The sequence below is a fragment of the Theropithecus gelada genome, chromosome 13 (assembly GCF_003255815.1).
Source record: "Theropithecus gelada isolate Dixy chromosome 13, Tgel_1.0, whole genome shotgun sequence".
NCBI classification, from domain to species: domain Eukaryota; kingdom Metazoa; phylum Chordata; class Mammalia; order Primates; family Cercopithecidae; genus Theropithecus; species Theropithecus gelada.
This window is the reverse complement of record NC_037681.1, coordinates 94,984,727-94,997,055: the sequence shown is the minus strand read 5'-3', so window position 1 is coordinate 94,997,055 and position 12,329 is coordinate 94,984,727. Positions and strand designations below refer to the sequence as shown.

General features: G+C 44.5%; 1 protein-coding gene across 2 annotated transcripts in view; it reads left to right on the top strand.

Annotated features, from left to right (window-relative positions):
• Positions 1-8,197: 8,197 nt before the first annotated feature.
• The window catches only part of SLC4A5 (solute carrier family 4 member 5), a 111,115-nt gene continuing 106,983 nt past the window's right edge, over positions 8,198-12,329 (top strand). The window contains exon 1 of one of the 2 annotated variants that reach the window (XM_025354081.1): positions 8,198-8,313. The gene's annotated coding sequence lies outside the window, so the exon portion shown is untranslated. The remainder of the gene's footprint in view (positions 8,314-12,329) is intronic. The other variant, XM_025354082.1, reaches the window with a different exon arrangement.

The window sequence follows — 12,329 nt, the reverse complement described above, 5'->3', positions numbered from 1 at the left end:
AACATGATCTTGCAAGGCATGTAAAAATATCTTATACAAGATGTGCTTCCTGTTTTAACTATTATGATTTTATAATTTTTCAGATCTTGTAGGCAAGACTCCCTACTTCCATCCCCCAGGCCAGGGCAGCCAGTTATCAGCTGTGTGAACTTGGACAAATTATGTTATCCTCTCTATGCTTTAGTTTCTTCGTCTGTAAATGAAGATAATAGTAGTTCATGTCAGTGCTTCTACTTGCCAAGCACTGTTCTCAATGTTTCATGTATGTTACCTCATTTAATACTGACCATAAACCTATGGGATAGCTGCTATCATTCCAGATGAGGAAGCCACTTCCCACAGTCATAAGTAACTTGTCCAAAGTCATGTGATCTCCTGCTCTTAATCACTTTCCCAACCTGTCTTTCATAAATATTAATAATGACCTCAGTCAGGCGTGGTGACTTACGCCTGTAATCCCAGCACTTTGGGAGGCCGAGGTGGGAGGATTGCTTGAGCCCAGGAGTTCGAGACCAGCCTGGGCAACATATTGAGACCTCATCTCTACCAAAAAGTTAAAAAGTAGCCTGGTGTGGTGTGGCATCTGCCTATAGTCCCAGATGTTTGGGAGGCTGAGGTGGGAGAATTGCTTAAGCCTGAAAAGTCAAAGGTGTAGGGAGCTGTGAGAGTGCCACTGCACTCTAGCCTGGGTGACAGAGTGAGATCCTGTCTCAGAAAGAAACAAAGAAAAAGAGAGAGAGAGAGAGAGAGAGAGAGAAAAGAAACCTCTTGAGGTTGCTGTGAGGATTAATTGAGGTCAAGTATGTAAAGCTCTCAGCCCTGAGCCTAGCACATAGTAAAAACTCAATAAATTCTAAGCTCATACTTTAGCCATGATTTTTTGGGTAATTTTCCTTCAAAATGCCCTTGGAATTGTATTTAAAATATATATAAATGTCTGAACTTAAGCATATTTGCCCTATTCAGTTTTCCCATCCAGAAATATGATGTCTTATTATATGTTTCTTAGCAAAGTTTTGCCATGTGTCCTCATATAAAACATGCATGTCTAGGTGAGTTTATTTCTAGATGTTTTAGGGTTTTTGTTTTTTATTGAAAATGAAATCTTTCCCTCCATTATATCTTTTGATCACACAGTGCTGGTGTCTCCATGTTCTTGTTAGTTAATCAGCTCCCAGATGTCTCTAGAGGGATGTCTTTCCATAGCCCTCTCATTTAGGTTGACATGAAGATCACTTGGCCCAGCCAGTGACATACGCTCTGACCAAGAGGCACAGGGGCACAGGGTGAGAAGTATTTTTCCAGGGTAGCTTAGGTTGGCTGAGGTGATCAGAGAACTGTCCCTTGGCTAAGGAAGTACAGCCTGGGGAGAGGGGAAGGAAGGGGCAGCCTTTGCTTGGCTGCATGCTGGTTCTGATTCCCTTTGGGGATCTGTCTGAAGAATGAGTTCCTAGGTACCCACATTTCCTCTGTGGCCTCAATGAGTCCCAATTGTGTTTGTCAAATGATGGCTCCAGTGGCAGCTCTGCCAAGGCCCAAGATGCTTCCCTGGGCTCTGGGTCGCTTAAGTAGAGGGACTGTCATCCAGCAGTGCCTCATTCTTCTCCGTGGGAGATACATAATCTGTGGCGTCCCTGAATCACTCCCTGCCTGACTCCACTGCAGGCCTCCAGAGGGCAGCAGAGAGCAGGCGAGAGGGGAGAACAGGACTTGGTTCCTGGAGAAGCAACAAAGATGGTTCCGCTCCTGCAAGCTGCTAGGAATACTGCTCATCCCCCTCCCCTCCTCCTCAGGATAGACATGTGAGCTTCTCCCTGAGGGTGTAATAATTATAATAATATTATTAGTTAATACTAACGGTTCCCTGTGGGCCAGACATTGACCTAAGGTTTCACATTGATTCAGATAACCATTGAGGTAGATATAATTATTATTTGAATTTTTTTCAGTTGAGGAAATTGCAGTGGAAAAAAAAGGAGAAACTGCCCAAGATCCCACAGTTAGTTGAGTCAGGATTTAGACCCAATTATTTATGAGCCAGGCTCTATTCTAGGTATCAGAGATACATCAGTGAATCAGATAAACTTTGTGCCATATTAGGAGGACAGAAAAAGTGAACAAATGAATAAACACATAATGTGGTTTTGAATAGAAATGCCACTTAGACAAATAAAGCAGAGTTAAGGACCAGAGAGGGGCATTTTAGATGGGCTAGTCAGGGAAGGTGTTCTTGGGTAGATAGCATTTGACCAAAGAGTTGAATACATGAGGGAACAAGTCAGGCTGAAGATTGGGGAAACAGCAAGTGCAAAGGTCCTGAGGTGGAAATGAGCCTGGGGTGTTAGAAGAACAGCAAGACTTGCATCGTGGCTGCTGTAGAGTGAGCTGAGTCCATAGGCCACAGCAGCAATTGGGAAGTAGATAGGGATGGTGAAGAAAGAGAACTCCTCCACAGCATCACCTGGGTTTGGCCTCTTACAGTGTCTCAGCTTCTCTTTAACATATCCCTCACCTTTTTTCACCTTCCTGCAGAGTGCTGACACCATCACAGTATGTTCCATTCTCAACCCTGGACACGGTTCAAAAGCAGCTAAAGCAGACAAGAATCTGGGGCAGCCAATATTGTACCACCTGCCAAAACTTGGCACAAACAATCTGGAAGCCAAAAATTGCACATACTGTGGTGAGTCTTGCCCAGCCTGTGGGGAACTTCTTGTGGGTAAAGGTTCTAGATGAGCCTGCCAGGGCTCCCAAATTAATCCTCAGTCCCACTAACAAGGGCCTAAGCCGCACAGGTCTCTCCAGGGTAGGAAGCTGCTATTTTCTTCACAGAATTTTGCCCCCATGCATGGTCCTAGGTCAGACCTACCTAAATACTTCCAGATGTCAAACCCAGGTGGGGTTCAGATGGCATTTAGCCAGGAGATGGAAGGGAATCCATCCCAGTGAGCAGTCATCACCTTCCACCAGGTATCTGAAGAAAATGGAGGCACAGAGGTCAAACAGTCATCCCTCAGCATCTACAAGGGATTGGTGCCAGGACCACCCACAGATACCATAATCTGAGGATGCTCAAGTCCTTCACATAAAATGTGACCTACACAATCCTCTGTTTATCATTTTTTTTTTTTTTTTTTTTAAGACGGAGTCTTATTCTGTCGCCCAGACTGGAGTGCAGTGGCACAATCTCGGCTCACTGCAAGCTCCGCCTCCTGGGTTCACACCATTCTCCTGCCTCAGCCTTCCGAGTAGCTGGGTCTACAGGCATGTACCACCATGCCCGGCTAATTTTTTTTTGTATTTTTAGTAGAGACGGGGTTTCACCATGTTAGCTAGGATAGTCTCAATCTCCTGACCTTGTGATCCACCCACCTCGGCCTCCCAAAGTGCTGAGATTACAGGTGTGAGCCACCACGCCCGGCCTCCTCTGTTTATTTTAAATCATCTCTAGATTACTTCTAATACCGAATACAATGTAAATGCTATGTAAATAGTTTTTTATACTGTATTTTGGGAGTATTTGTATTATTTTTATTGTTGTATTGTTATTTATTTTTAGTTTTTCAACTATTTTTGATCTGCTGTTGGTTGACTCCTTGGATTAGGAATCTATGGATATAGAGGGCCAACTGTACTAAGAATCTTTAGCTCCCTCTCCTGGCAGATCCCTAGCAAGTGAGGTGGGCCTGTGTTGAGTGCTCCTTTTGCCTGAGTGAGAGCCTAGAACCAGAGACTGCATGCCCTAATCCAGGATTTCTTGACCATGGCACCATTGATAGTTGGGGTCGGATAATGTTTTTGTTGTGGGGGCCATCCTTGTAGGATATTAGCAGCATTTCTGGCCACTACCCACTAGAGGCCAGAAGTACCCTCCCTCCAGTAGTGACCTTCCCTCCAGTGTAACCAAAATAGATCCAGACATTGCCAGATGTTCCCAGAGGAAGACACGCATGACTGAGGACCACTGGGGCCAGTTCTTTCCCTTTCCGCAAGACCAGTGCATGAGCCTCAGCTGTTACCACTCTGGTGGTGAGGAAGAATTGACAGTATCCCCCAAGCATTTACTCCAGTGCCACAGCTGAGTGGGTGGCTTGGCATGTCCTTGGCTGTAACATGGAAGGAGGCCAGAGGACAGGGAGCAGAGAGAAAAGGGGTAGCCATATCTTCTCTCAACATTTTTTGGCTCACAAAACTAAACCACAGGGAAGGGCAGGGATGAAGTTGGCCATACACATCACAGGACTAGGTCTTTCTCTCCCTCCTCATCTCTCTCTCTCTTTCATGCACATACATGCACACACACACAAATGGACACCCCTCTGCCATTCTGTGTATTGGCTTTGTTCTCTCCCACTGAAGACAGGCTTTCTCCAGAGACAAAAGAGAACTTAGTGCAGGAGGAAGAAGTTAATGAATGGGCTGATTTTGCCCAAGAGATTGGCAGGGCAGGAATAAGAGGTTATGGGTATCAATGAGAGAAGAGAGGAAAGGATTCATTATGATGTCCAGACCGGAAGGGGAAGTAAATGAAGCCATGAGGAGCTGGTATATGGGGAGAAGAGGAAGATGCTTGAAGATCAGAGGTCTTCATCCAGTTGAAAAGCAAGAAAGAAGGGAGTCAGAGCTTGGGAAGTTATCCTTTAAGAATCCCAACATCTGACCCAGAACTATCAATATATATTTATTTTGCTTCAGCAATAAGTTCATTTAGACACATAGAATCATAGGGCAGTAGAGCTTGAAAGAAACTTAAGAGATCCTTGAATCCAACCCAGTCTAAGTGGGCTCTTTTATTAATTCTTCAGTGCTGGACTTTGAGAATGATACTTGTTCACAACCCCTCTGTCCTTGGAATCAAATGAGAAATAAGATATAGAAGTCAAGCAGCTGGGACTTAAAATAAATTTATGACAGCTAAAGCTGATTGGAGAATGTAGTTTTGAATGTACAATTGGGCTTCCTAATTCTTTCCCTCAAAATGAAACTTATCTACCCAGAACTGGAAGACTCCTCTATCCCACAAGGCAAGAACCTACCCTAGAAAGCTTACCATGAAAAGAAGAGGAGAGAAGGGAAGCACAGGCCTTCTCTGGGGGGGCTGTTCCCAAAAGGAGAAAACCCAGAAGAACCTGAATCATGACATGCCCATTTTATGTGCTTCAGTTCTCCAAGCACATGAACCACTTATCCTCTGCTAGATACCATGAGTTAGGAGGTAGAGCAGTAAGTGGAGAGTACTTTTCTCAAGGCTGCAGCAAGGACAGAAGTTCCCACTTTATAAGATGAGGCAAAAGTGCTTGGAGCTAGAGAGGTAGGTTTCCCCCTAACAAATGCCATTTAATAGAGCAACCTCTGCTCCAAGAACACTGAGGCCCAGAGAGGTGAAGTTATTTCCCAAAGGTACCATGGCTCTGAAAGAATAAGGTTCTCCATACTTCTAATGGTGAAGTTTCACCATTTCACATGTGTAATCAAAGGAGGACAGGCTCTTCCACATTTATCAGCATAATAGCAACAAGAATCTTCTATTCCATCATGCACAAGGACTTCTAACTCCTTCCTTCATCACTATCACTGCCTCACATCCCCAATCTACACCTTGCCACCTCTATCTACACATCACACCCTCATCCACACTTCACCACTACCACCTACACCTCACCACCCTCACCTATACCTCACCACCTACATCTAAACCACACACCTCCATCTAGACCTCACCACCTCCATCTAGACATTACCACCTCCATCTAGACCTCACCACCACCATCTAGACCTCACCACCCTCACCTATACCTCACCACCTACACCTAAACAACACACCTCCATCTAGACCTCACCACCACCATCTACACCTACACCATACACCTCCATCTAGACCTCACTACCCCCATCTAGACCTCATCACCTCTATCTAGACCTCACCACTACCATCTACACCTCACCACCCTCACCTATATCTCACCACCTACACCTACACCACACACCTCCATCTAGACCTCACCACCTCCATCTAGACCTTACTATCACCATCTACACCTCACCACCCTTGTCTACACCTCACCACCCCCATGTATACCTCATACCTCCATCTATACCTCACACCTTCATCTATACCTCACACCACCATATACTACCTCACCATCTCCATCTCCACCTCACGCCTCTGTTTACAACTTACTACCTCCATCTACATCTCATCACTTCCATGTACACCTCACCACCTCCATTCACATATCACATTTCCAGCTACACTTCACACCCCATCTACACCTCATACCTCCACCTACATCTGATCCCTTCCATATACACCTCACCACCTCCATCTACACCTTACACCACCATCTATACCTCAGAACCTCCATCTACACCTCAAACCACCATATACACCTCACCACCTCTCTCTACATACACCTCATCATCTCTGTCTACACCTCACACCTCATCGTCTCCATCTACACCTCACACCTCCATTTACACGTCACACCACCTCCATCTACACCTCACCATCTTTTTTTTTTTTTTTTCGATGGAGTCTTGCCCTGTTGCCTGGGCTGGAGTGCAGTGGCACGATCTTGGCTCACTGCAACCTCTGCCTCCTGGGTTCAAGCAATTCTCCTGCCTCAGCCTCCCGAGTAGCTGGGATTATAGGCACGTGCCACCACGCCAGCTAATTTTTTTTTAATACCTCACCATCTCTATCTACACCTTACACTAACATCTATACCTCAACACCTCCATCTACACCTCACACTTCCATCTACACCTCACCATCTATCTATCTGTCTACATCTCCTCACCTCCATCTACAACTTACCTTTTTTTTTTTTTTTTTTTTTTTGAGATGGAGTTTCACTCTTGTTGCCCAGGCTGGAGTGCAATGGCATGATCTTGGCTCACTGCAACCTCCACCTCCCAGGTTCAAGCGATTCTCCTGCCTTAGCCTCCTGAGTAGCTGGGATTACAGGCATGTACTATCACACCTGGCTAATTTTGTATTTTTAGTAGAGATGGGATTTCTCCATGTTGGTCAGGCTGGTCTCAAACTCCTGACCTCAGGTGATCTGCCTGCCTCACCCTCCCAAAGTGCTGGGATTACAGGCGTGAGCCACTACGCCCAGCCAATTTATCATCTTTATCTACATCTCATTACCTCCATCTATACCTCACACCTCCATCTATACCCCACATCTCCATTTATACCTCATCACCTGTATCTGTACTTCACAACTTCATCTACACTTCACACCTTCATCTACATTGCCACCATTTTACTGCTACTTCTACAACCAACACCTCTGCCTCTATCATTTTCTCCATCATTCCTACCACTTCTTCTTTTGTCAGCAGAGAGCCAGCAGCCATCCTTTTGGCTGGAGAGACAGGTGTGAACTAGGAGGCTACCTACATGGCTGTAGTCTAGAGAGGTCTTCAAGGTCTTTGAGGTTAAAGAAAAAAAATGTCTCTAGCTTTTGGTGTCACCTGATCCCTCTAAAAAGATCACCTTGGAGCATTTTACAAAGATTGAGTTAGAGATACCTAAAAATAAGTACACATGTTTATATAAACTCATTGACCACAAGTGCAGACTGCCACTATTTCCAAGTCATGCCCTAATCTGACAGCTGAATATTTAGGTACTTGCAATGTAAGAAGATCCTTTATCGACATCTCAGCAGTCCTCAAAGCTCTAACAATATAAAAGTTGGAGACATTCAAGTGAGCTGTAATTTTGAGCCAAGTGGGGTCATCCCAGTACCTAACAACAGCCCCACATCTCTATAGGTTCCTGGAAATGCCACTGCCCCTCTCTGGGCCCCAATTTTTCATTGTATAAAATGGGCAACCTTGAGATAGGACTGGATTCTCCAAGTTCTCTTCCAGCTCTAACATCCCTCCAAGACAGAATCCAAAAAGAATCTGGGTTAAAAACTATGCAGGGAGATAAAATAGCATTTCAGAACCAAGGCTGGAGTATACCACTGCCATAAAAAGATCACCAAGTTAAAATTCAAGAATAAATTTAGAGCAAAGGCATTTGCCTATGATCATGGCCAGCTCTATTCAGACCCTGCTATACCTTGGTCTGTCAGTCAACCAGGCATCCATCCCTGACCCTGCAGGAGCGTCCCTCCCCCAACCTTGGTCACATGGCTGGCTGCCACTGAGCCTCAGAAGTCAATCTCCAATGCCCCAAATACTGTTCAGCCTGGAAACCACAGAAAGCCCTTCTTGCCACCCAACAGGAACAGAGCAAGTGGTTCTGGCCTCCGTGGGATTTGGATCCTGGTTTCCAGAGCTAAGAACACAAAGGTAAGTTTGCAGCTGGAAGCTTCAGAGAAAGTAGACAGAGCTATGCAGATAAGGGAAAATGTGCTTTATAGCATGAACACAGAGTATTTAAGAGTAAGCTTCACACACACTGAAGAGGAGAATACCAGAAAAGCTGGGCAAATCTTCCAAATGTGTATAGAATATTTGATTTTCTGTTTTTGTCACCCTGGTGCCTTGAGGTTTTTGGGTGCAAAACCACTCCAAATTAACAGAAATGACAGGAGACCTGTTCTGTCTGACACCGTAGTGAGTTAGTTCTATCTTGTTCTCATCTAATGAACTGAATCTTTCTCTTCTAGGCACGTAAATTTCTGTTGTCTTTGTCAAATGTGTTAGACTGGCTGAAATATTTATGAAGTAGCAAAAACCCTGAGACTTACCTCTTTCCCAGAAAACCATGGGAAAATAAATTATGTCTGCTAATGTAACATCTCAGGATAGAAACAGAATAATGGCTAGTTTCCTTTCATTACACATTTTTGGTTTTAGGTTTTGGATACGGTACCTGGTTTTGCTACTGCTAGTTTTCTTAGGGATATTTGTTTGTTTTGTCCTTTCTCTCCTGGAGCATGCGTGGGTGTTTCAGTCTGCAGGGCCCCGAGGCAATGGACAAGCTACGGGTTGAGAGGGTAGCCTTTCCCTGGCTTCTAGCTTAGCTTTCTAAAGCCCAGCATGACCCCGTGTCATTCTTGTCGATTCAGTTCACAAAATAATCCCAGATAAGCCCTTGGGGAAGTCCTTTTCTGAAATACTTTGGGCTCTCAGAGGGGTGTACCAGACACCATGTTGGCTGATCTAGAGTTCTTAGATACCAAGGTCAAGTGGCTTAAAATATGGGGTGGAAAGAAAAGCTCCCCAAAATCTGACCTGTGAAAATGTGGCACAACCTTTTTACTAGTTATCGTTTTTCCCAGAGACATGGATGTCTAATCTTAAGGATTCATTACTATGCTTTACCCTTCTTCCCTAGTAATTCAACTATTTTGTTCTGTTCCCAGTGTCTAGTGCAAATATCTGGAACAAAGTGGATACTCAATAAGGATTTGTTGGATTGAATTGATGTGCCCTTGTGGATAGGGAAGGGGTGGGCACCTAAACACCAGATGATTCTATCAAAAGGGTTCTGATGGCTAAAATGTGTCATACATCTTTAAAGCTAGCTGTGTCACCACCTCCTCGCTGCTTTGGACATGCAGGCTGCTTGGGCAGGGACCCCTGTGTGTCTGTTTGCTAGGGTAGCACTCTGATCCTTGGCCTTACAGGCTTAAAGTGTTGTTTTGTTTGTTTGTTTGTTGTTTTTGTTTTTGAGTGCAGTGGTGCCATGTCGGCTCACTGCAACCTCTGCCTCCTGGGGTCAAGCAATTGCCCTGCCTCAGCCTCCCGAGTAGCTAGGATTACAGGCATGCACCACCACACCCAGCTAATTTTTGTATTTTTAGTAGAGACAGAGTTTCACCATGTTGGCCAGGATGGTCTCGAACTCCTGACCTTGTTATCTTCCCGCCTCAGCCTCCCAAAGTGCTGGGATTACAGGCGTGAGCCACTGCGCCCGGCCCAGGTGTTGATTTGGTCAGTAGGGTTTTGGATTCTCAGGGATCCCAGATGTGATTCCAGGCTAGTGGTAGGGGCAATGAAATGGAAGGTGACTTTTGACTCAGGACAGAAGAGAATTTTGTGTGTTCCCTCACTGTAAAGGCATGCTGAATGCCAAGGCGATCTACGATCTAAAGATGGATGGGGGAGTAACAGCTAGTTGGGCAGGGTAGGGACTAGTGTTACAAGTCCTCTCATTTGCTGCATGCCAGGGGTTGATGTGTTGCTAGCACAATTCCTTTGGCAAGATATTGTAGTGGATGATGGTACTGGTTAGTACTTTTTGGATACAAGTAAATCAAATCAGCTGAAGCTAGTTGAAGAGAAAAGAAAAAAAATTCCTTTTTGCCAAGGAGGGATTTATTATAATACCAGGGAAGTCTTGTGGACAGGAGTTCAGCCAGGCCTCAGGAAGGGCCTGGAACCCAGAAGTGGAAGACGGTCAGTAACCCATACCAGGCCCCCTCTGTTTCTCACGTCTTTACCTCTCTTTCATCTCTCTCTCTCCTTCTTTCTCCCTTCCTCCTCCTCCTTCCTCCTCCCCTCCCTTCCCTTCCCTTCCCTTCTTCTCCCCTTCCCTTTCCCTTTCCCCTTCCCCTTCCCCTTTCCCCTCCCTTCCCCTCCCCTCCCTTTCTTCTTCCTTCTTTCCTTAGGTTTGGGAATCAAAAAGAATCCAATTTGAACCCTGGCTCCACCATGGCTGGTTCTTTGATCCAGGACAAATCACTTAACTCTTAGTCTTCATTTACTCATCTATAAAATGGGGATGAAAATTATATATCTTACTAAATTATAGTGAGAATTAAATAAGATGATGAAAGCAAAATACCCGACATTCAACGAATACACATTATATGAAATGCTGGAGGTAGAAATTCTGTTTCATGAATTAGGTTGGGACTTTTATAGTGGGCAGTATAGTTGCCAATCAGAGCAGAGCTAATCCAAACACTTCCCCAGGGCCAACACTCAGCTTCAGATGGATGGACTCCTTTGAAGATCATGTCAGGGAGTTTGGGTTCTTCTCCTACTTCTGCATATCCCTGGGAGGGAGCTTCTCTCAAGTTGTGAGAAGTTGGGACCTGGCACAGAGGAGATGAGGCAGGAATGGTCTCAGCTAGTCCAGAACTGGAAGGTATGCATCTACCGAAATATTATAGCTACATTATAGCTCCATACTTCTGTAGTTTGTAGAGTTCTCATCTATGTTTGCATATGTATTGTCATTTGTCAGTGACAATCAGGCATTTCATTGTTTTTCCAACAAACTTTCATTTGTTTTCCAATCTGAGAATCCATAGTACTTCAAATAGGAAATAACACATTTTAAAAACATGTTGGAAAGCTCTATTTCATTTTCATTAGTCAGGCACTTGTGATTGCAAACATGAGAAACCCAACTCAAACACGAGAAAAAATAAAATGAATTTAACAGCTCAACACAACTGAGAAGGACAGTTCAAAATTAACTGATTCAGGGAGTCACAGTGTTATCTGGACTCTGTTTCTCTACTTTTCTTGAATGCTTCTCTCCATGTGACAGGCAAAATAGTAACTTCCAAGCTTATCAGCTTAGCAGTGCCAGAATGAGCAGAGTTTTTGGATGAATCAAGCAGAAATGTCCTGGGAAGAATTCTGATTGGCCCAGTTAAGGACATGGGATCATTCCTGAACGATCTCTGTGGCTGGAATGGGGTGTGTTTGACCAGGCTGGGTCACATGGTCTTTCCTGTGGAGGCTTGGGGAGACATGGAGTCACCCACTAAGACATTTGAAGATGGTTTTCTATAGGAAAAGAAATCTGTTACTCACCTTCTCTGTACTCTTCACACCACACTGGAGTAGGAAGATATCAGCTTTTTAAAAATCACCAACTGACCCAATTTAATAAAAAATATAAATGGGGAGTTACTTTCTTAAAATAGAGGTTTTAAATGTGGTCCTTGGATCAGCATCAGCAGCAGCAACTGGGAACTTGTTGGAAATGTACATTTCCAGGCCCCAACCTAGAGCTATGGAATCAGGCACTCTGGGGATGAGACCCAGCAATCTATTTTAACAAGCTTTCTGGAGCTGCTCACATGTGTAATCCCAGCTACTTTGGAGATTGAGATGGAAAGATTGCTTGAGCCTAGAGGTTGGTGGCTGCAGTAAGCTGTGATTGCGCCATTGAACTCCAGGCTGGGTGACAAAGCGAGACCCCAACTCCAAGAAAACAAACAGAAAGCAGCCTTCTAGGTATTATGATGCACGCTCAAGTTTGAGAACCACTGCCTTAAAGGGTTCTTTGTTGTGTAATTCTGCTAAGTATTTTAAACATGATTCACTTTGAATAAATAGATTTAACCATTAATTTTCAAGTATACGATTATCACATAAAGTAGGAACACATGGCATATTAA